General features: G+C 43.4%; 1 long non-coding RNA gene across 5 annotated transcripts in view; it reads left to right on the forward strand.

The window, feature by feature from the left end:
• The window catches only part of LOC308613017, a 157,134-nt gene that overhangs the window by 11,717 nt on the left and 122,458 nt on the right, over nt 1-22,959 (forward strand). For 4 of the 5 annotated variants that reach the window (XR_014015201.1, XR_014015202.1, XR_014015203.1 and 1 more), the window contains exons 2-3: nt 4,005-4,150; nt 13,375-13,449. This is a non-coding gene — a long non-coding RNA (uncharacterized lncRNA). Of the gene's footprint in view, nt 1-4,004; nt 4,151-9,408; nt 9,548-13,374; nt 13,450-22,959 lie in introns of all 5 variants that reach the window. The other variant, XR_014015204.1, reaches the window with a different exon arrangement.

The following is a 22,959-nucleotide window of genomic DNA, read 5'->3' on the forward strand; positions in this document are numbered from 1 at the left end:
CTTTTCACCCCTCAGGTGTCACCGCTCTGCGCTGTTGTTCACCCTGTGGGTTATTTGTGCCCTTGTCCCTGGAAGGAGACTCCCCACAATGTGGATTCACGCCCCCATAGAGCTCGATTCCCTTGAGATGTTTACCCCAGGATTATTGGCACCACTGGGGAGCCGGCTGCACGAAGGGTTCAGTGATTGCGGGGCCTACAGTGGGGGGTAAATAGCGTGTGCGAGCTATTAAACAGGTGCCGTTCTAGTCTGCGCGTTGTGAAGAGTACAAAAGCTAGAGGGAAGTTCTTGCGAGTTGAAAACCCTCATCTGGTTTCGAAGGTGTAGCTCAGGTGATTGGAAAATGAGTGAAGATGGAAGGAACACACCCATCGTTTCACTAGTGTCTTCCTTCTTATCAAAAAAACATCAGTCAACACTTATGTTCAAACTGCATTCTTTTGTCAGTGATGCGAGCAACTTTGCTGAATGTGGTAATAAACATGTATTTGTAGTCTGGTGTCAAATCATGATTGATTTGCAAGCATAGATGGGGTCTGTACATATTTAATTGGTTGGTGGGAATCTGATAGGTAGTCAAATGTGTGGGTTGGTTTTGTCCGTGGATATTTGTGTTTGAAGGGAGGTCATGCCTGTGTTTTTGTGAAAGTGTGTAAGAGTGAGTGTTGTATTTGGAGGGTGTTGAGATGTGACGCAGGCATACTCAAGGAGTTGGTGGTTAGGTGTTTGTAATTTGGTGTTTGGGGAATATGTTTACATGTGTTTTTTTCACCCATGATTTTGGGGATTTGTGTGTGTCTCATGGTGGATTTGGAAGGATTATCTGCATATGCATAAGGGCAATGTCAGGAAAAGTAATGGTGTATATTACTTTGGGTGTCCAGTCTGTTTATTTTGTATATTTGGGGAATGTAGGCTGATCATTTGTGTATTCAGGGCATGTTGTATGGTTATGGGGTGTTTGTGGGTGTGCATTTTCAGGAGCTGTCTATGAAAATTTGGATGTGTAGAGGGCAAGTCTGTGACTCTTTTATGGGGCTGGTGGATGTTGAATGTGTAGGTATGTTGTGTTTGTATGATCCTGTATTCTGCAAGATGGCAGAGTTAATTCTGTGTGAGAGGTTGGGAATGTAGGGTTATGTATACGCCAGTAGTGTGGTACTGTATGTGTATTTGGAACAAAGGGCCTATAGGGTGACATTATTGCCTATATGTAGTGTACTGGGTAATTGTGGTTCTATTTGGGACTTGTGGAGAGTTGTGTGTTAAATGAGTTTGTGTGTGTATTCAAGGGGCATGGCCACTTGGAGGAATATTTGCTGAGGCTGTGCATTTGTAATTTTCAGTAGGAGCCTCTTAGGCTTATGTATTTTGGGAAGTGAGTATATGTGTATCTGATAGAGAGGTGGGGTTCTATGTTTCTACAGGGAAGATGGACAATTGCATTTATATGTATTAGAAATATGTGATACGGGTATTTGTTAGTACTTGCATATGTGTGAGCTGGCTCCTGATAGCTAGGGATAATTTGATATATGGAAGTTGTTTCATAAATGGTTTGCTGGAGATATTTCCGTGTATCTTACTTGTGTATTCTAATCCGTGTGCGTGTCCGTCATCAGGTGCATGCATTATCAAAGTTTGATCATAAGGTATGGAGTTGTTAGGAGTATTCAAAGTGTATTTCTTTGGAGAACGCTAGGGTGTTTATACATGTGTTTGGTAGGAGTAAGAGGTGGTCTGTCTATATATTCAGGGTGAGGGTAGAAATATATATATACACACACACATATACAGTTTATATGTTGGGGTAGTGGTGGGGAGCTTGTATTCTGGAGAGGTAGCATAATGTATAGTGTTTGGGAGGGGATCCATATGATCAGGGGTTAGGAATATTTGCATGTGTGTGTCCATAGGTGTGTGAGAATTGTGTATGTATATTAGTAAGAGTGCAGAGGTTGCCGGTGTTTTTCTGTTTTGAGTGTGTCTGAGCATTTGGGGTGTATACTCATGAGTAGTTTGTGGGTGTGTGTATTTGTGATTTGTGAGTGTATCAGGAGGATTAGAGTCCTCTATGTGTCTATTTCAAAAGGTAATGCCTGAAGAATTTAGTGGTGTTGCTTGTATGTGTGTTCTCAGTATTAGTGAGGTGGACTTATATGTACAGTTGACCCTTGAACAACACGGGTTTGAACCACACGGGTCCACTTATAGTGGATTTCTTTTTCAGTAACTACTACAGGACTACTACAGGATCCATGGATGCAGAGCCACTGCATGGAGGGTTGGCGCCCTAACCCCCAAGTTGTTCAAGGGTCAGCTGTATTTGATAAGTACAGGTTATTTGTGTCTGTGTGTGTTTTTGAGATCCTGGGGCTTTTTGGGTATGTATTCTGCGAGATGTGAGAGTTTAGTTTGTGTGTTTGGAAACAAGTAGACTGTGTAGGTTATGTGTGTGTGCAGGAATCCTGGAGTCTATGTATTTTAGGGCTGTGGGATTGCATATGGGTCTTTTTTGGGGTTGCACATGAGACAGTTGTGTACTTGGTGAGCCTGTGTGTTTAGGTACTCAGTGTGTACATCTGGATGGCATATTGGTTGCACATGTTTGTTTTCAGGCCCATGTTGTGTGTGTATATATAGTTGTAAGAGTGGAATGTGAATATCCAGGGTGAGTAAGGTTTCATCTGTAAAAATGTAGGTAGTAAGAGGTGGTCTGTTTGTGTATTTATTCAGGGTGAGGGTAGAAATGCACGTGTGTGTTCAGGATATATATATATATATAATATATATATATATATGTATATGTACAAACACATATGTATATCTGGTATCTTTTTGGTTATATATCTGTGGTGGGAGTTGAGGGTTCTACTTGGGGTGTAAGTGGATTCTGTGCAGATATTCACAGGAAAAGGTATGGGATGTGCTGGAACTGGTTCATAGTATCTTGGGAGAGTCAATGGTGCATATCTCTTCCCAGCTCTGTGTTTAGTGATGTCAGGTGGGTAGCTTGAAATTGGTCATGCTGGGAATATTTATACCATGTAGATACCATAAGTGAAGTCTTTCCCGCCTTTCTCGGAGAGCTTTTTATCAATCACTTGCCAGCGTACCACTGATATGCATGTTTGGATGTATGTATGTATGAAGCAAGAATATTTGGGCATCGGTGGGTATGTATGGGACACTTATGTGAATTGTGAGTGGGGCATCTGGGGCTATGGGCCTTTGTATATGTGCATTGACCCTGGTAATTGTGAATCATTGCATTGCTCCTATCAGGTTGGTCTGTTCTTTAGGGCCAGAGAATCCCCATAAATGTTGTTGATTCCCAGTAGAAATCATGCATATGGATACAGGGGTGTCTGTACCTTAGTCAGGTGGACACTCCTTCAGCATTTGTGTGGTCCTAGCATCTGGGTCCCTAGAAGGAGGGGCCTGGTGGACAGATGGCCATGCAGAGCAGAACCTTCACAGGTGTGTTGTTGGCGTGACAGGCAGCAATCAGAAAGTCATGGGGCTTCCTGGCTAGGAGGTCAGATGACCAAGGGCTCTCCCAGGAAAACCCCCTGAGAATCAGTTGGACAGCTACAGGCGTTACTGGCTCTTCTGTGGCACAGCTGACGTACAAGGACACCCTCCACATGGGGTCCAGAGCCATGTGTCCCTGAGCCCAACTGCCCCAGGGTGGTGGGAACTGTTGCGTATCAGGCTGGTCAACTGTATCACTAGGTCTCAACCAACCTGTCTCATGGAAACCTAAGACCTCACGGATAGGCAGGACCTCTAGGGATCACTGAGCTTACAAGGACAGAGGTAGGGAGGCTTTGTCACTGAGGGAGAGTTGGGGACTGAGACCTGGAGAGCCTGGGGCGTCCCACTCTGAGGAGATATGGCTCTGATGTTCCCAAACCCTTTAGACATGTTCTCTGTTCTTTTCTGAAGGCTCAAGATGCTTCTAGCAGTGGGAAGCTTATCTCAGTTTCATGTTTCTCTGATAGGATGAACTGACCCTTTTATTCACTATTCTACATCAAGCTGCAAACCCATCAGAGGGAACCATGTGATCACTGTAGCCACCAGCTGACCCCACAGCCACCTTGTGCCTCCCTTGGACCCACCCAAGCATTTCTGCGCCTTCTTTATGGTGAGTCTTGTGGCCTTTTCTCTCTCATTGTGACTCCTCCTGCCAATAAAACATGCTGTGAATGTTAACAAAAGGAAGCCTCCACTAGAATTGGAGTCTGGAAGGCCCATAGAGGGAGCTCCCATGCCGTGTCCCTCATCATCAATTACCCCCACAGGAAGAGGTCATTTACTGACCCCAAAGAGGAAGTGCAACCCCTTTACTACCCCAGCTGGAGGAGGGAAGACTTCCTTCCTGGCCAGCAACAAGATATAGAAAATAGAAATAGCTAATAGAAAATTCCGCAGTTTAGCCAATGAGACGCCATTGTCACCTGAAGTTTTACTTTCCTCCAGTGAACTTTCATTTTTTCCCTTGATGATGACTTTCTTTCCTTGTCCCACCCTCCTTACTATACAAGCTTTCTGGGACTTCCCTGGTGGTCCAGCAGCTAAGACTCCACGCTTCCAATGCACGGGGCATGGGTTCGATCCCTGGTCGGGGGAACTAAGATTTCCACATGTCATGTGGCATGGCCAAAAAAAAAGAAAGCCTTCCATGTTGTGTAACCCGTTGGAGTATCTCCCTTTCTATCAGATGAGATGCTGCCTGATTCATGAATGGTTTAATAAAGCCAATTTATTCAAAATTCAAAGTAAGTCTTCCAATTTACTCAGTTAAATTTTGTTTTTTAATACATTGGTGGCATGCAGAGGTGGCCACTAACAGTTTAATATGTATCCCTCCAGAAATGTTCTGTATAAAAATATGTATGTGCACTTTTCTTGGGCTTCCCTGGTGGCGCAGTGGTTGAGAGCCCGCCTGCCGATGCAGGGGACACGGGTTCGTGCCCCAGTCCGGGAAGATCCCACATGCCGCGGAGCAGCTGGGCCCGTGAGCCATGGCCGTTGAGCCTGCGCGTCCAGAGCCTGTGCTCTGCAACGGGAGAGGCCACAACAGCGTGAGGCCCACATACCACAAAAAAAAAAAAAAAAAAAAAAAAAAAAATATGTATGTGCACTTTTCTAAAATCCACTCTTATGATTGCTACTGCTAACAAGATGATTTTATGATTAAATGCTTATCTTTTTAAAAAGAGAAAGGTAAATATATTGGTGGCAGTGATGGGATCTGAAGCAAATTTCTGATAACATTTGGGACAAGGAGAAACAGGTGTGGTGCCCACAACTCCTTTGAGTTCACTGTCTTTCTGGCCATTCCTGAAGGTTGTTGGTAAGCTCCTCTTGGTTTGAGCTCCATTCTCTTTGCGTTTGTGCTCCCAATCTAATTGGCTTTCCTTTACAGGGCAGGTCAGTTTGGCTGGTAGAGGATTCTCCCTGAGGCCAAACCCCTAGCCTTTCAGATGGAAATTCCCAGGACACAGTAACATCTCTTGGTTATTGCCAGTATATTTTTGAGTGGTAAACCGTAGCCCCTAATTTTGTTCCCTGGATTCCACACTGGGCACTGCTGACAGTGTAGTCTGCACTTGCCCATCTGTTTGGAATCAGCCCCCAGTTTCCATGCTTGGAGCTGTTGGTGGCAGCTATAGTTCTCCATTTTGTTTGGAATCAGTTTGCAGTCCCCATTCCTTGGGATTTGCCAGTTGGATCTTTTTCCTCCGTTCAAGGATCCCTGGGAATTGGTGGTGGTGCATACCAGGCCTTCTTTTGTCCAGGACATAGTAACATCTCTTTGTTACTGCTGATATATTAAGGCACAGTTTTCTTGTGTGTTCTTTTGGGTTGACAAAGGCTAGCTAAGGAAATGAGATCTTTTATCGCCAAAGAGTTGAGAATGCCAGCTTCCGGCACACCTGCTTATTTTATATTTAAGAACTATGGTCCTGGAGGTTGTAGATATTTAGAAAGATGGCAAAATTATACTAATATTAATCTAGAATTACAGTGGTCATTGTGGGGCATGTTGCAGTTAGAGAAGATTGTTCATTTAAGGAAAACACTAGAGAGCAAGGGTTCACAGATTGCACAGGGAGAATGAGATGCCTGCTTTACTTGGTATGTAAAAGTTCACAGAAGGTTTCAAGATTCCAAAATAGCTTCGTTTAGAGACTTAGAACAAAAAGCTAATGCAAAATTAAAGAGACAAGAGGTACCTGAGACAAAAGACCGTAGGACGGATGTGACTGCAGACGTACCTCCTACTGTCCCCCCCTTTCCGTTCTCACCCGAGGACTCTTGTGTTACTCATTTCCTGTCTGAAATACTTTTCTGTCCCAAAGAGAATATTTAACAATTGCCATTTAAAGTAAAACTACCTGAGGTTGCAGGTGAGCCCCCTCAGGTGTCCTTTACCCCTTGGTCAAAGACTGAACTGAGAGCTGTAGTCAAAGAATTCTCTAAACCTAGGGAGGAACCCCCAACATTTTTTGAAGAATTTAGAGTCACTGTCAGGGCGTATGTCCCCAAACTGCTAGATCTTTATCCGCTTGTACACATGTTGGTAGGACTGGGTGAAATCCCAGAATGGATGTGGGAAGCAAAATGACATAATCCCTAGGATGATATTCAAGATCCTCAACCTAAAAAGGCTTGCAGAATAACAACTAACCTTTTATAAGCTATTCCTAAAATCTTCCCTGCTCACACTTGGTCTCTTATTAATTGGCCTAATAATGATCGATCTATTATTCACTCGTACAAACAAAAGAGGGGTGAATCTGTGGAAGACTTTAGAGCCAGTTTGGCAGCTCTCTTTTTACAGCAGTTGGTGTTCCAAGGAATAAAAAGACCACTCAGCCTGCTTTAACTGCCCTCTTTGTAAATGGATTATCTTCTGAGATTAGTGGATTGATAAAAGGGCCGAAAAGAGGGTGGGAGGCTCTAGGCCTCACTGAACTCGTGACTATAGCGGAGCATTTTGAAAGGACCCTGGAGCAAGATCACAAACAGAAATCCACCAAGCTCATAGCCTTACAGTTACAACAGCTCTAAGGCAAGGGACACAAAATAACACCTGGGCCTCCCCCATTACAACCTCCTAGGGGTCCATGATCAATTCGATGACCCAAAGTTGATGTTTCATTTGTAATCAGTGAGGACACTGGAAAAAGAGGTGTCCTCAAAGGTCCTATGCAAACTCTTCACAAATGCTCTCATATCTGTCTCACAGGGAGGGCCCCCCATGACCCTCTCCCCTGGTTGGCAGAACTCCAGAGGTTCTCTGGTCAACTGTTACCAGCAATGACCTTAAACAGCCCAGAGGAAAATATAATGAAAAACTGCCAAATTTTAGTTGATACTGGAGCTATGCTTTCTACTTTAAACCCCACTCTCATATTTTACTTTGAAATCTACATTAAACTCTAACCCTAACTGTAAACATAATTACCTAACCCTTTAACACCCTACCCCTAGCCCTATCCAGAGCTGTGCTTTCTACTCTAAATCCCACCCTCAAAGAACAACAGGTCCCTCTGAGTAAAGAGGATGTTTCCATAGTGGGAGTACCTAATACAGTTCAGAGAGAATTTTTATCTCAACCAAGATTCCTTTTTGCTATGCAATATAGCCCCAGTTAATCTGTTCGGTAGAGATCTCTTTTCTAACTTAAAAGGGTCGGTACATTTTGCCTCCAGTGGAGATCTCACCTCAAAGTTTCCTGATCAGCCTGAACCTGATCATTTATGTTCCTTACAATCTGTCCTGGACATAAAAGCGGAAGTTCAACAAAAGTTCCCTAATTGGATGGAGATGCCTGCAATTTGGGGGGCTACTTCTGACAGTGTTAACATCAGAAGAATAAAAAAATGCAAACCTATGAAGATTCAGATAGATGTAGCTAAACCTCTCCCTAGGTTTCCTCAACAGCTATTAAAGCCTGCGGTCATACAAGGTCTCATAGCTATTGTAGAAGACCTAATTGCCCAGGAGGTAATCATTCCTGTACTCGTCCCTGCAGCATGCCAATCTTGCCTGGTTGGAAACCTGGCAGGATGGCGATTTGTCCAGGACTTGGGAGCTGTTAATAAAAATAGTTTTTCCCTGTTTTCCTGTTGTTCCAAACCTAGCCACCGTTCTGTCACAAGCTTTAACTGACTTGAAATGGTTTACTGTTGGAGACCTTTGTTCACCTTTCTTCAGCATCCCGGAGGCCCAACAGCCAATATCTACATGCCTTTACTTGGAACAATCAACAATATACCTGCACTTTTATGCCTCAAGGGTTCACTGGGACCCCTTCTTTTTTCCTCCCAAGTACTTCACCAAGATTTAAGAACCCTCTAGTTCCCTGAGAAATCAGCCTTTTTACCATATGGAGATAACCTCCTGCTGTACTCAGCTACTGTAAAGATTCCATAAGGCTTTCATAAAAGATTCCATTTATTTGCTGCAACAGTTAGCTGAGAAAGAACACAAAGGAAAAATTACAATTATCCATAGACGCTGTTCATTACCTAGGACGTATTCTAAGCACTGAAGGAATTCAGCTATCTCCAGAGAGAATTAGGCTGATACAGGAACTTCCTAGACTCACAACTAAGTGCTAGCATTGTGGATTTCTAGGTTTAGCTGGTTATTGCAAGCTCTGGGTTCCAAATTTTTCTGTTACCTCTTCCACTCTATGAACTTGTTAAAGATTTAGTTCCTGAACCCTTTGCTTGGGAAGATAAACATAAGCAGGTTTTTATAAGGCTAAAACAAGCACTGCAAGAGCTGCCTGCCTTAGGGTTACCCAAATGATCAGGTTCAGGTTGATCCGGAAACTTTTTTTTTTTTTTTTTTTTTTTTGCTGTACGCGGGCCTCTCACTGTTGTGGCTTCTCCCGTTGCGGAGCACAGGCTCCAGACACGCAGGCTCAGCGGCCATGGCTCACGGGCCCAGCCACTCTGCGGCATGTGGGACCCTCCCGGACCCGGGCACGAACCCGTGTCCCCTGCATCGGCAGGTGAACTGTCAACCACTGCGCCACCAGGGAAGCCCGATCCGGATACTTTAAGGTGAGATCTCCACTGGAGGCAAAGTATATTAGCCCTTTTAAGTGCGAAAAGAGATCTCTACTTAATAGATTAACTTTAGGTTATTCAGAACCTTTTACTTTATTTGTGCATGAAAGGCATAATCAGGCCGCGCAGAACTGTGTGAGCATGGTAGTAAACATAGACCTATTGCCTGTTATAGCATACAACTTGATTCAGTTGCTTTTGCCTGTCTCGGTTGTCTTAAGGTTATAGCCACAACTGCAAGTTTAGTGGCAGCCTTGGCAGGTTTGACTCTAGAAAATGAAGTTTATTTGCAAACTCCACACATTGTCCACAGTCTTCTTAACGCTGAATTGACAACATTTCTCTGCAAGTATCACTAGATTAACTTCCTGTGAAATCCTGCTTTCACCACCTAACCTTTAAACGTCACACCGTTCTCAATCCTGCTACACTACTACCTCTGTCTCACAAAGGTGAGGGCCATGACTGTAAGGTAACAGTGTCCCATGGGAATTCCCTGGTAGTCCATTGGTTAGGACTCCGAGCTTCCACTGCAGGGAGCGCGGGTTGGATCTCTGGTCGAGGAACTAAGATCCCACGAGCCACATGGCGCGGCCCAAAACAAAAACAAAACAAACAAACAGAAAACAGTGTCCCATTTTGTGATACCGTGTCCTGAGTAAAGATGTTACCAAGTCCAAGCTTGCTCTGCTTGCCGCACGACAGGCCATAAATCGGAGATGAGGTGTTGAGGCAAGGAATATGACTTTATTCGGAAAGCCAGCAGACCGACAAGATGGCAGAGTAAAGTCTCAAAATCACCATCTTATCGGGGTTTGGGTGCCCGTTTCTTTTATAATACAGAGATGGGGAGGAGATGAGGAGGTAAAGTAAGAAGGCCATAGGTTTTGTGAATAGCCCCTCGAATGGCCAGCCTCGGGGAGGAGATGTGTTAATTTCTTCTTAATTGTAGCCATCCACAGGTGGAAGGAGTCCATATGTTTCCCTGAACAAAGGCACTTTGGTTTAACATTCAGACAGAGCGACAGGGTTCCCCGAGGCAGGCCATTATGTACAGGTACAGACAGTATCCTTTTAGTGAACAAAAGCAGCAGAAGGCAAAGGTTAAAGTAAAAGGAACAGATCCAACGTGTAGTCAGATTTGGCTCTTCCCTGTTACAATTCCCTACTGTCAATGTCCATCCCACAGTCTTGTGGATAAAAGGGGGTGACGGCCCTTCTAATTGCTTCGTCAGATGAATCTTTCCGGGAGTGTCCACCATTGGTGCCAATGTTCCAAACGTTGGGTTTTTGTTTTTTTTGTTCCTCTCTGGAAAGTGTGTCCTTTACACCTGTAGCCTTAAAAAAATATTCTCAGCCTAAAAGTTGAGAGTTATGATCACTTTGATGGGAATTTTGAGGGCTTCAAGCCTGGGAGGCAGCATCTCAAGTTAAGGAATTTAGCACTTTTCTATGTACGGGAAGATGCAAGAGTCTGGGCTCACTGAAATCAGTCATTTGATATGTACCTCAGCTATCCGGGGCCTGTATCCTATATTCTCATATCCTGAGTTTCGTCAGGGCTCACCGGCTCACGTTGGGGGGCTGTAGTCGCTAATGACTGATGTGTGAGGAAATATTCCATTTCTCACATCCTCTCCTCTTGGTCAGGATTTTTTTTTTTTTTTTTTTTTTTTTTTTTTGCTGTACGCGGGCCTCTCACTGCTGCGGCCTCCCCCGCCGCGGAGCACAGGCTCCGGACGCGCAGGCCAGCAGCCATGGCTCACGGGCCCAGCCACTCCACAGCATGCGGGATCCTCCCGGACCGGGGCACGAACCCGTGTCCGCTGCATTGGCAGGCGGACTCTCAACAACTGCGCCACCGGGGAAGCCCTTGGTCAGGATTTTGACCAATATTTGGGAGACATTTCAGGATCAAATTTTGTCCCACGGTGCTGGGAGGCTCATCCCAGGTCAGGGGAGAATTCTTGTTATGCCACTCCAGGTGCTAGTTTTTGGATTAGGCCCTATTGATAATTAAAGATCTTCTGGATCCTCTATCTAATTATGATCCAGGAGACATTTTCCCTTGTTGCTTTCTCTTGTACCTAGAATCACACTATTACAATTATTTCATGTTATAAATGTGGTCTATTTCCTCAAGATGTTTAGCCATTGAAGTATTGTTGGAGGCCTGGTTACATACTGGGTAAGAGACTGGAAGAGACACCAATCTTATAAAGTAGACAGGATATAAGTAATGCAGCTAGTACCGTTAACAAAGACACAGTACAGCAGGGAGACACAAAGAGCAAACAATCTGGAAACAAAGAACAATGATCAGTATAACTACTTGTAATCCAATAGCAATAGCGAGCGACCAGAGGTACCATAACTGATTTAGTGAGCCATCCGCTGTTTCAGTGTACCAGCAGTGCGTACTTAGACATGCATGGCTTAATCTTCGAGACAAGCATATGCTACTGGCAGGACCACCCATGTAGAGAGAAAAAGATAAATGTTTCAATTCTGCTTACAAGGGTATAATTTAACAAATTACTGTAAGTCATAATTAGTTTAAGGGGAGCGTTTTGCTTACACCTGGAAAACACAGATTTAAAACAGTCATTTTTCAGATAGAAACCATAAAAATTATAACCAAAATTATAACCATAATTATAACCCTTTTACCCAGGCATGTGCAACTAATCATTTTTGTTAACAGCTTTATGAAGCCATCAGGTTTCCCATTAGAATTCTTCAAGTTCTTACCCAGTTCACCTTTATGGTTTGAAAATCAGAAACTTGTATTTATCCAAAGGTCCTTTCTATAAATCTTCTTGAAGGGGAAGCATTTTTGCAAAGGCATCAGAGTGAAACCATAACTGTCTACAATGGCGAAAGACTTAAGAAGGCACGTTTAAATCTGATGACAGTGCAATTGACAAAGTAACGTGGTTACTGCGGTGACATGCAACACTTTCAGATAATAAAGAGAATTCTGACTGGTAACATTTTACCAGGACATACCAAATTTTAGGAACTCCATATAATCTGTAGAATACCTGTGTCATTTGGCATACAATATAACCTAAGAAGATTTATTGCTTATTTGACAACACTTCCCGTGTAATTCAACCTAATTAGTTAATATCTCTCTTTGGGGTGTTTCAAGGGCCCTTTGAAGCACCCCAAAGTTAGCTAGAGGTCAAAGGAACTTCATTATAGTTTGATTTGGGAAGTTTTGTCAAAAAAATAAGAAAAGAGTTTAAAACAGTCAGATAGGGTCACATGTCACTGTGAAACAATAGTTATTCACTTAGCCAAAGTAACAATAAAAGATTTCAAAGGCAAGTACAGAACAGATCTCTTAAAAGGTAGAAAAACTTAAAATCTGGTATCAAAGGCAGTCCAAAATCTTAAGAAACCTTGTCTTCTTAACAGAGAGAAAAGCGAAATTCAAGTTGTGCACCAGCTTACTTTTAAAATGTATTTACTCAATTAAACTTATTTTAAACTTAGTCCTGACCACGTACAGAACTCTTTTTTTCAGGGTCCACTTTCCATAAACGTCCTGTCACTTACTTTAGCACAATTCTGACTTTCAAGTGGTCAAATACCTGGAGAGATTAATTTTAGATAGATCTTCCTAAAAGATAAGTATTTTAAAAAGTTCACCTAAAGCTCTTATCTCATTTGCCTTTTCTTTCCTTAAAAGTTTCTTCACATCAAGTTATTTCCTTGCTGACAAATTTGCAACAAATATAACAAGATTTTATTTAGCTTATATTAAAGCTAGGCACACTAAAAGTATTATACTTAATGTTGATGACTCTAACAGTATGTCTATATTAATTAGATCAACAAATGAACGTTAATACCAGGTCTTAATTAATACTGAATATTTCCCAGTTCACATGAACCTGAAGGTCATTTAGCTCAGTTTCTCTTGTATTTAGAATAGTTTGGTGTGTAAGTGCATACTTTTCTTTAAGCCAATTAAATAGAGCTCATCCACAAATCAACCTCAGCAATGTTATCCAAAGACAAAGACACATACAAGGACACAAACATACAGAGACGTCATGGTTGTCATTTCAGAATTTCAGCACTGAGTCAGGTACAGCCATGTGAAGCCCATCAGTTTACAAAGAGAGGTTGGATTCAAATTAGGTTTCTGGCAGATGGAACAAATCAAACTCACTTGTCTAGATGGCTGAATTTTTACAGAAAAGACACAGGTTTTTTTATTTATCCTTGATAAGTCAGTTTCTAAATTACTTTACCCTCTTTCAAAAAGGTGCATTTTAAAAAGATGGCAGAGATGAGAGTTCCTGAGAAGACCAGAAAGGACGTTTGCATCTCAAAGATACAGGCAAGTTTTTCCTAGGATGACTTTGTTTCCCCTTTGTTTAATATTTACAAGCCTCTTAAGATAAACAGGGAGGGTTTGGGGAGTGGTATCTATTGGAGAGTCAATCAACTCGTTCCCCACTGTCAAAGTTCCCTGGGGCTCCTGTGGGGCAGTTAGAATCGGACGCCTCAAGTCCAAGGGAGTCCCCTGGCCTCTTATAGGATGTCCGCACAAGGGAACTTGCCCTGCCGTGGATGTGGCTCCCGGTGCAAATTGGGTGGCCTGTGGAGTCTTCGATGGTGATACTAAATCAGGCTCCTGTCCTCTGGGGGTTAACACAGAAACTTCTATTTGATCCCCGTGGGTAGGGGAAACAGGAGGTGGTGAATATGATGGCGGCATGGGGGGAGGGTGGGCAGTTGGAAGAACTGCCGGTGCAGCTTGCTGTTTTGCAAAACACTTCTAACTTTAGCGAGATCCTATAAAAATTGAGTGAGCCATTTAGGGGCTACCGCCCTTCTGATCCTATATTTTGGGTCCACACCCTATTACAATAGTATACCATGTCTTTCTTAGTCATAGGCTCAGGGCTATGTTACACCCATTTATCTACTATAGGCCCCAAAGGGCTCTCCTTCAGGGTAGATGGAGTATTTCCCATTTTGTACTTCCCATTTTGTACACCAAAACGCAAAAGACGCAAACAAATTCTGGCATCAGTGCACACAAAACCAAGACCAAAACCAACGAACCAGTTCCCAGATCGGTTCTGAGGGGGTGTAGTGGTGTAGAGAGCAGCCGTCTGGTGCAGAAGCCCACAGGCAGCTAGGAGGAGCTGTGTTAGTCCAAAGGCTTCGGGACACATAGTCCATTCTCAGCCCAGAAGGAGCAGCCAGGGGGAACCAGTGGGAGAGCTTGACTAATTGAGCTTTGTGCCTGCTATAAAGCTTATTGTTTAGCTCTTCGCCAGTAAACTATGGAGGGTTTGTACATGGCTGCATAAATGGGTCTAAGAATGATGGACAAGTGTGGTATTTGTTGCCTCCAAAGTGTGGAGAGACCTAAGTAAGCCGTGTTGGGCTTGCTATAGTGTGTTGGGGGGCTGAATAGTTAACAGCTGAGGTTTAGCTGCAAGAGGAATTTCCTGGCTTTTAGAGGATCAGTTAATGCCCAGAAATTTAATAGTTGTGGACAGCCCTTGAATTTTATGTGGGGCAATAAATAGCCCACCTGTATGTTATAGATGGGTCACCAACCATGTTAGGGCCTTGTGCACCAGTCTCCTGAGGGGCTCTGGATTAGAACATCAGTATAGTGCCAGACGGTGCAAGGGGACACCAGGTCTTGCCATCAAAGACTGTGGGCAATAGCTGGGCTGTTAAGATAGCCAGTAGGCAGACAGGTTAAAACATACTGGGTGCCTTCTGAAGTAAAAGTAGACTGCAGCTGGGACTCCTTAATAACTGGTACTGAATAGAACATAATAGCTAGATTGTCACAGCAAAGTAATTGCCTGGAGCCCTTTGGATATCCTTAATGAACTGGACAGTGTTGGAAATGGGAGCCTTAAGAGTGGGGATCAGCATTTATATTTCAGTAGTTGATTATAAGGCACCACTGATTAATAGCAGGCTTTAATAGCAGCCAAATGGGGAAATTGAAAAGGAGAAATGGTGTGTTTAATGACTTCTTTTTTTCATAAATTCTGAATTATGGGCTGCAATCCCATAGCCCCCTGTCATACATGTTATTGGGGGATATTTACTGTCCTAGGTGGCAGTCTTATGGGCTCCCAATTTCAGCTTCCACCAGGAAGGCCAGGAATTTGGGTTTGTTCCAAATGGCGTTGCAGTATATCAAGGCATCCATAGCTGTAACGGGAAAGGGTGGGGCCAGAGGGGCTACCACCCCTAAAAGATTTTTAATAAAGATTGTTTCAGTAGTGACATTCAATGGAAGTTGAATGCTTTCTACTCCCCTGACTACTATGCCTTGTAATCTAAAGTGTGGCCCTTGCTTATAATTGGAGGGGTTCCCAGGAGGCACTGTAATTTGAGCTCCAGTTGCCAATGAGAGCCATAAGAAAAGTTGTTGATGTGTGTCCCACGGATAATTAGAGAAGTATATGGGCAAGTGTGCCAGAGGAGGGCCACGCTCCAGGGATCTGCCAGGTCCCTAAGGCACAGGCCTTGGCAGAGGTCAGGGTACAGGATTCGGAGAGGTGCCAGCTGCCCATCACTCCAGTCTCCTGAAGAGTCTGCAGCGCCTGAGCAAAAATTTCCAACGTGTGCTTGGGCGGTCTCGAGTTTACGTCATTAGGGACCCCCGATCTCCAGAGCTGCCAATACAGCGAGGTCTGTTAGTCATCTCATGAAGGATGGAGCTGTGTGATGGCACCACCCCTTGGTGGAGACCGGTAAGGGTCCCAGAAGTCCCTATATCCCTTAAGCGTCCTCTGCTGGGTTCCTGGCCAATGGGGCAGCGGGGCCCATGTGCGAGATTTGGGGCTTCAGAAAAATTATCTTTTTCGTATCCAGCTACAACATGGATGCAGCCCCATGCCTGTTGGACTGTATCTGACGTTTCTTTGAATTGTAACAGCATGGCTTTATAATTAGGGGGAGCACCCTTCTCCCCCTTCCCTTGGACAAATTTTTTCTAGAAAAATTTGCCTTTCTATCATGGTATAGTTACATGTCTCTGTTTCTTGTTCATGCTGGTCATCCGATGTTTCGGTGCAATGGATGGTGACAGGGAACACCTGGAATGGAGTTTCCTCTTCCTGACTCCTATGCTGCCACTTCCTGTTTAGGGTGTCCCAGTCAGCCTGGGTGGGGTCAAGGGATGATTTGCAACAGCAGCAAGAAATGCAGCAACATAGGAGGCACTTACCTCAGCGGCATTTGCCCGTTCAGGGTACCATGATGCCCCTGGTAGAGCTGCCTCTATCATCGGTTAGGGCTGTGTGGGGAACTCTTGGATGTATGTTTAGGGTATAGGATGGTTTGGGGTAATAGTAAAGCTGTGTAGAGACTGTGTATGTGTGATCTGGGGAGAGATGAGGGGCATGAGTGACTTTGTGAGTGTACGGTTGGTGTAGCATGGTGTGGCTGGGTGGTGGACTGCTTCTGGGTGTTTTGAGGCTATGTGTGCAGGCATTTGAGAAGAGGTAGGGGTATGCATTTTAATGCTTTGTGTGTTGGATCTGTGTGTATTCAGAGTGCAGGGGTTATACACATGCTCATCCTGTAGGGTAAGAGTTCAGGGAGTGTATTTTTGATGCGGAGGAATTTGCAGAGATTGGGGTTGTCAGTGTAAATTGGGGCTGCCAGCTGTGTGTGTATAATCAGGGGATATGACAGAGGCTGTTTATAGTATCTCAAGAGGGAGATGGGTGTATGTTTGTATTGGGGGTGTGAGGTCATGATGTGTTCTGGGGGGAGTATTTAGGAGAAGGTTGGAAATGTTGTGTCTCTCTGATGGTATTTTGTGTTTGTCTCAGCTTCTGAGGCATTGTACATACGTGGATGTTGACAGCTGTGTGGGGACTGTATGTGTTCTATTTGGATTTTGGGGGTTGTGTCTTATATTAAGAAGTATGTGAGTTAGGTTTGAATATATTTGGCTATTGTTGAAGGGTTTGTGTGTTTGCATTGAGGGGTTATATGGGGTTGGGTGGATTTTTGTGGGGTATGAGGATTTAGGTGTTTGATTATCAGGGGCCGTTGGGGGTGAGTTTTTGTATTCAAGACCGTGGCTGTGATTTTATTGGGGTTTGTAGTGCATGTATATTGGAGCAGGAGGGTTCTGGGCACACAGTCAGGCATCTGCTTATAAGTAGGGAGTTTGTGTGTTTGAGGATGTTTGGAGCTCTGTGGGGCTGTGTGATGGTGGCACAGGCGACTGTGGGCAGGTGGAGTGTGTGTTGGGCTGGAAGGGAAACTCGAGGGCCTGTTGGGGACTGTGAGGCGCCCATGTGAACACCCACGTGGACTGACCTTTGTTCCTTCTGATCTTCTATGGCTTGTACGCATCCTGATCTTCTGTGGCAGCTACTCCCCTGGAATGGTCAGTGATACTCTGCTCATTCTTAGCCAGATGAGTCAGGAAATGTCACTTCCTCTGGCAGCTGGATGTGCCTCTTGGAAGTGAGTGGTCCTGGGTCCAGGGTGCAGGACTGGTGGACAGATGCAGAGTGAAGCTGATTCCCCCATGAGCCCTCTCCTCAGTGAGGTGGCCAGGAGGTCAGGGCTGTATCTCCAGAAGGTCAGACATGGCCAGTGCTCTCTAGAATGTGCTGGAGAGGCCAACTCGTTGAACGCACCCTGCCAGGACATAAACAGACCCCGAGGACAATTCCTAAGGGAGAAGTCTATACCTGCCCATCTTCCACTTTCTCCTTTGGATGGCCTCTACCACAAGGTAAAAGCTAAGCCCCCTCACACGGCCTTTCTTGGCCTGGTCTTACTGACCGGCCAGTCTCTCCCCACATCCTGGCTCACTATGGGCCCTCTGGTGATACCAGCAAGAGGGCCCCCTGCATGTCAGTTCTCACCTCCTTCCCTTGGCCCATGCTGCCCTTGCTGTTTGTCCTGCTCTTACTCCCCCAAGGCTGTTAAGTCACCCTGTCCAGGTGGGAGGGATCCATTGGAAATGCACATTTGAGTAATTACTGCATCACCTGGGTCTCCAGCATGTGCCAGGCACTATGACGCTTGCCAAATCCACAAAAACCCCACAAAGCGGATATGCTATTAGTTGCACTTTGCAGGTGATGATGCTGAGGTTCAGAGGTGAGCAACCATGACCAAGTACCCTGTATGTACCAGAATATCAATCAGACTGGTCAACGTATCCAATAAAGCCAAACATTAGTCTGATCAGGACACCTAGATGCAAGGCTGTAAAGGCGCAAAATATGTCGCAGCACGAGAAAGAGCAGTGCCAAGTACCCCAGCAGAGAAGCAGTGTTCATATCTTGCTTTCTTAATTGAAATAACTGCACATCAACCCACAATTTCCTACTCTGTTAATAGGAGAAAAATACCAATGTGCGTTGTCCTGTAAAACTACCTCAAAAGAATGTGTATGATCCCGAATGCTTTAGTAATGACCCCAAATCATCATCATGAAGTTGGGATACTTCTTAAAACACTGCAAGTCTTACACACTGGCATATAGAATCTGTAAAGTCAGTTCTTTGGGTAATGATGGTAGACAGAAGTGGCCCAGAAGGACAGAAGACAGAAAATAGAGCAGAAACTATTTGTCCAGAGGTGACAATGGGTCATAGCCAAGGTTCAAGCATTACGAGGGAGGTGGTGAAAATAGTAATGGGCATAGAGTGTAATAAGTCAAGGATATCTAATGTAGTTTCTAATGAATGTTTGTGAAAGACATATAACTAAAAAGATTATAGGCTGGGAGGTGAAATAATACAAAACATTTGATATATTTTTTACAAGGATAAAAGAAGATAGAAATGAACATTAAAGAAGTAGGTCTTTAGAAATAGAAAATAGAAAAACTATAAGATGGTTAATAACCTCACAACATGATGAGGCAACTTAGATTTATTTTGTTTAAATAAATTGGTAGACTATATTTACAGTAGTTTTAAGTTTAAAGAGAATTTTTGAGCAGAGTATAGAGTTCCCATACACCCCCTCACATCTATTCCCCAAACCACAGTTTCCCGTATTATTAACGTCTTGCATTAGTGTGGGGGCATTTTTTTTACAATTGATGAGCCAATGTTCATACATTATTATTAACTAATATCCATAGTTTACATTACAGTTTACTCTGTTGTATATCCTATGGGTTTTGACGAATGTATGACAAGCATTGACCATTACAGTATCATACAGAATAGGTTAAGTGCCCTACGTTTTCCAGGATGTCATATAGCCGAAATCATACAGTATGTATCCATTTCAGGTTGGCATCTTTCATTTAGCAATATGCGTTTAGGGTTCCTCCATGTCTCTTCCATTTAGTACTCTTATAGCTCAAGGTGCCATAACATAATACTATAGGCTTAGTGACTTTAACAACTCACCGTTCTAGAGGCTTGGAAGTCTAAACTCATGGTGCTGGCCAATTCAGTGCCTGGTGAGGGCTCTCTTGCTGGCTTGCAGACAACTGTCTTTTCACTGTGTCCTCACATGTTGGAGAGAGACAGAAAACATTCTCTGGTTTCTTCTTATAGGGGCACTAATAGAGCCTAATCCTCAAGACATCATTTAATCTAATTACCTGCCAAAGGCCCCATCTCCAAATACCATCACTTTGTTAGAGCTTGAATGTATGAATTTTGGGGGGACAGAATTCAGTTGACAGTCTCATTCTTCTAACAGTATAAAATATGACTAATAAAGAAAGCTCATCATTAAATTATCTCTTTTCTAGCAATACATAGATATTTACTTGCTTTTTTAAACCATTTATATTTTTTATTTTTACATCTTTATTGGAATATAATTGCTTTACAATGGCGTGTCAGTCTCTGATTTATAACAAAGCGAATCAGTCATACATATACATATGTTCCCATATCTCTTCCCTCTTGCGTCTCCCTCCCTCCCACCCTCCCTATCCCACCCCTCTAGGTGGTCACAAAGCACCGAGCTGATCTCCCTGTGCCATGTGGCTGCTTCGCACTAGCTATCTATTTTACGTTTGGTAGTGTATATATGTCCATGCCACTTTCTCACTTTGTCACAGCTTCCCCTTCCCCTTCCCCATATCCTCAAGTCCATTCTCGAGTAGGTCTGTGTCTTTATTCCTGTCTTACCCCTAGGTTCTTCATGACATTTTTTTTACATATTAATTGGAGTATAATTGCTTTACAATGGTGTGTTAGTTTCTGTTTTATAACAAAGTGAATCAGCTATACATATACATATGTTCCCATATCTCTTCCCTCTTGCGTCTCCCTCCCTCCCACCCTCCCTATCCCACCCCTCCAGGTGGTCACAAAGCACCGATCTGATCTCCCTGTGCTATGCGGCTGCTTCCCACTAGCTAGCGACCTTATATTTGGTTGTGTATCACAGCTTACCCTTCCCCCTCCCCATATCCTCAAGTCCATTCTCTAGTAGGTCTGTGTCTTTTTTTTTTTTTTTTCGGTACGCGGGCCTCTCACTATTGTGGCCTCTCCCGTTGCGGAGCACAGGCTCTGGACGCGCAGGCTCAGAGGCCATGGCTCACGGGCCCAGCCACTCCGCGGCATGTGGGATCTTCCTAGACCGGGGCACGAACCCGTGTCCCCTGCATCGGCAGGCAGACTCTCAACCACTGCACCACCAGGGAAGCCCCAGGTCTGTGTCTTTATTCCTGTCTTACCCCTAGGTTCTTCATGACACTTTTTTTCTTAAATTCCATATATATGTGTTAGCATACGGTATTTGTCTTTCTCTTTCTGACTTACTTCACTCTGTATGACAGACTCTAGGTCCATCCACCTCACTACAAATAACTCAATTTCATTTCTTTTTATGGTTGAGTAATATTCCATTGTATATATGTGCCACATCTTCTTTATCCATTCATCTGATGATGGACACTTAGGTTGTTTCCATCTCCGGGCTATTGTAAATAGAGCTGCAATGAACATTTTGGTACATGACTCTTTTTGAATAATGGTTTCCCCAGGGTATATGCCCAGTAGTGGGATTGCTGGGTCATATGGTAGTTCTATTTGTAGTTTTTTAAGGAACCTCCATACCGTTCTCCATAGTGGCTGTACCAATTCACATTCCCACCAGCAGTGCAAGAGTGTTCCCTTTTCTCCACACCCTCTCCAGCATTTATTGTTTCTAGATTTTTTGATGATGGCCATTCTGACTGGTGTGAGATGATATCTCATTGTTGTTTTGAGTTGCATTTCTCTAATGATTAATGGTGTTGAGCATTCTTTCATGTGTTTGTTGGCAGTCTATATATCTTCTTTGGAGAAACGTCTATTTAGGTCTTCTGCCCATTTTTGGATTGGGTTGTTTGTTTTTTTCTTATTGAGCTGCATGGGCTGCTTATAAATTTTGGAGATTAATCCTTTGTCCGTTGCTTCATTTGCAAATATTTTCTCCCATTCTGAGGGTTGTCTTTTGGTCTTGTTTATGGTTTCCTTTGCGGTGCAAAAGCTTTTAAGTTTCATTAGGTCCCATTTGTTTATCTTTGTTTTTATTTCCATTTCTCTAGGAGGTGGGTCCAAAAGGACCTTGCTGTGATTTATGTCATGGAGTGTTCTGCCTATGTTTTCCTCTAAGAGTTTGATAGTTTCTGGCCTTACATTTAGGTCTTTAATCCATTTTGAGCTTATTTTTGTGTATGGTGTTAGGGAGTGATCGAATCTCATACTTTTACATGTCCCTGTCCAGTTTTCTCAGCACCACTTATTGAAGAGGCTGTCCTTTCTCCACTGTACATTCCTGCCTCCTTTATCAAATATAAGGGGACCATATGTGCGTGGGTTTACCTCTGGGCTTTCTATCCTGTTCCATTGATCTATATTTCTGTTTTTGTGCCAGTACCATACTGTCTTGATTACTGTAGCTTTGTAGTATAGTCTGAAGTCAGGGAGCCTGATTCCTCCAGCTCCATTTTACGTTCTCAAGATTGCTTTGGCTGTTCAGGGTCTTTTGTGTTTCCATACAAATTGTGATATTTTTTGCTCTAGTTCTGTGAAAAATGCCAGTGGTAGTTTGATAGGGATTGCATTGAATCTGTAGATTGCTTTGGGTAGTAGAGTCATTTTCACAATGTTGATTCTTCCCATCCAAGAACATGGTACATCTCTCCATCTATTTGTATCATCTTTAATTTCTTTCATCAGTGTCTTATAATTTTTTGCATACAGGTCTTTTGTCTCCTTAGGTAGGTTTATTCCTAGAAATTTTATTCTTTTTGTTGCAGTGGTAAATGGGAGTGTTTCCTTGATTTCACTTTCAGATTTTTCATCATTAGTGTATAGGAATGCCAGAGATTTCTGTGCATTAATTTTGTATCCTGCAAGTTTACCAAATTCATTGATTAGCTCTAGTAGTTTTCTGGTAGCATCTTTAGGATTCTCTATGTATAGTATCATGTCATCTGCAAACAGTAACAGCTTTACTTCTTCTTTTCCGATTTGGATTCCTTTTATTTCCTTTTCTTCTCTGATTGCTGTGGCTAAAACTTCCAAAACTGTGTTGAATAAGAGTGGTGAGAGTGGGCAACCTTGTTTTGTTCCTGATCTTACTGGAAACGCTTTCAGTTTTTCACCATTGAGGACGATGCTGGCTGTGGGTTTGTCATATATGGCCTTTATTATGTTGAGGAAAGTTCCCTCTATGCCTACTTTCTGCAGGTTTTTTATCATAAATGGGTGTTGAGTTTTGTCGAAAGCTTTCTCTGCATCGATTGAGATGATCATATGGTTTTTCTCCTTCAGTTTGTTAATGTGGTGTATCACGTTGATTGATTTGCGTATATTGACGAATGCTTGCATTCCTGGAATAAACCCCACTTGATCATGGTGTATGATCCTTT

This window comes from Mesoplodon bidens (genome assembly GCF_964165515.1).
Source record: "Mesoplodon bidens genome assembly, chromosome: 2".
Taxonomy (NCBI): Eukaryota; Metazoa; Chordata; class Mammalia; order Artiodactyla; family Ziphiidae; genus Mesoplodon; species Mesoplodon bidens.